We start from the raw sequence: 2116 nt of genomic DNA on the forward strand, positions 1-2116 counted from the left end.
GGCTGGCCTCGAACTCAGAAATCTGCCTGCCTCTGCCTCCCGAGTGCTGGGATTAAAGGCGTGCGCCACCACACCCAGCTATCTGGTATCCTCTTATGGTGTCTGCAGGCTCCTGCACATGTGGCATTCACTCAAACACATAGGTAAATTTCATTTTTTAAATTAAAGTCTTCAAAAGAGTTACATCCTGAGGTACCTGAAGTAACAACTTCAGAATTTGAATTAGAGGGAACATAATGCAATAAATAGCCTCTAAAATAGTAGTATCAAGGGAACAACAGTGTATATCATTGTATTATACTAACAATATACCAGTATGGTTCAGGAGTAGTAATACAACATCAAGAACCATGGGAACCTTTGCCTGGTGGATAACAGTGCACAGTCCTGTAATCCCAGCACTTGGGAAGTGGAAGCAGGAAGATTAGCAGTTGAGATCATCCTTACCTAAGTGAGGATGAGTGTCAGACAAGAAGTGGAACAGAGATCACCTGAGCTCTTGCCTCAAAACAAATGGACAGGGGAGCAGACCTGGAACCTTACCTTTTAGGAGGCTGATGTAGATAGCTCAAGACCACCCTATCGAGTAAAATCCTGTCCCAAGTAAAACCAGAACACTGAGAATGGGTCACTCAACGAACAGTTCACAATTCAGTATTTCTATTTTGATTGCCTGTATTCCTAGAAGCTCACTTCATCTAATTATAACCAGTTAAATATCCCATAAAGCTTAGGATCTTAGCAGTTTGAGTAGTTTCTTGTAAGACAGCAGCAAGGTACCAATAAGCCAAGGTTGAATTACCCAGGTTTAGACTACAGCCTAAAGCTCTGTTACACCACTGCACACAATGAGCCTTTGTCCTTGAAGTGTTTTTCAGAGCTTCACTCTAAGCTTCTTGGTAATTCTGTTTATGCTTGTTGGGAAACATCTAATTCAAGGAATTTGACGTTCAGGAAGCAGACTTAATTTTTTTTTTTTTAAGATTTATTTATTTATTATATGTAAGTACACTGTAGTTGTCTTTAGACACACCAGAAGAGGGCGTCAGATCTTGTTTACAGATGGTTGTGAGCCACCATATGGTTGCTAGGAATTGAACTCAGGACTTTTGGAAGAGCAGTCAGTGCTCTTAACTGCTGAGCCATCTCACCAGCCCCAACTTAATTTTTTTTAAGGTGTATTTTAACTGATAGAAATCAAAGACTGAAGAGAACAAGTTAATGCCATTCAGTTTTGTTCTTGTTGATGAATTTAGCATGAGACCAGATCCCATTGAGTTAATAGGCCTTAAATTGCTGCTTTAGTGGATCCTAAACAGTTAAGCTTAATGGCTTTTGGAAAAGCAGACCTAGGTAAAGAGAAAATTTTTTCAGAACTGGCAAGATGGTAAAGACACCTGCTAAATCTAACAACTGAATTTGATGCCTGGAAGGAAGAGGAACAACAAATTGTCCTCTGACCAACATATTTGTCCACACACAAATGTAATTAAAAAAAAAAAAAGGTGGAGAACATTATTTTGTTTTCTTTTGGTTTTTCTATCCGACCTATAAAAGCTTGCTCCCTTGGGTACATGTGCCACAACACAGCTTGTATGTATCTATTTTGGATTTTAAGTAGCAGAACAAAACTTCAACTTTGTGTGTGTGTGTGTGTGTATGTATCAGTGAAGTTTATTGGGATTATTTACAAGGTGAAGAGTTACAGACCAAAAATGACTTTGAGTCGTTTCACCAAAAGCCTGTCCTTGTACTGTAACAACTCATGAAAGCTGGAAACCTAGAGCTGTCAACGCTCTCTGTAGGAAACTTGTCTGTATCTCGTTTATTTAACCCAGTTGGTTTGAGCCTCTTTCAGGAAGCTTGGCTGGTCTGAGAGTGTCTCTCAGAAGTCCTTACTGTTTATATACATTTATAGAGTGAGGAGCTTGGTGCATCTGGTCAGTTTCAGGGACTTCCTGAAACTTTTGAGTTGTTTTCTTCCTGAAAAACTCAGGAAGAGTGATTTTCTTCAGAATGGAATTTATTGCCTCCATTTAGAACATTCTGAGTTTAATGATTTCTCCACAAGAAGGAATGTATAGGATCTAACTCTCTACCCTTGGCTAACCTGGAA

Source organism: Mus caroli, chromosome 3, assembly GCF_900094665.2.
Source record: "Mus caroli chromosome 3, CAROLI_EIJ_v1.1, whole genome shotgun sequence".
Taxonomy (NCBI): domain Eukaryota; kingdom Metazoa; phylum Chordata; class Mammalia; order Rodentia; family Muridae; genus Mus; species Mus caroli.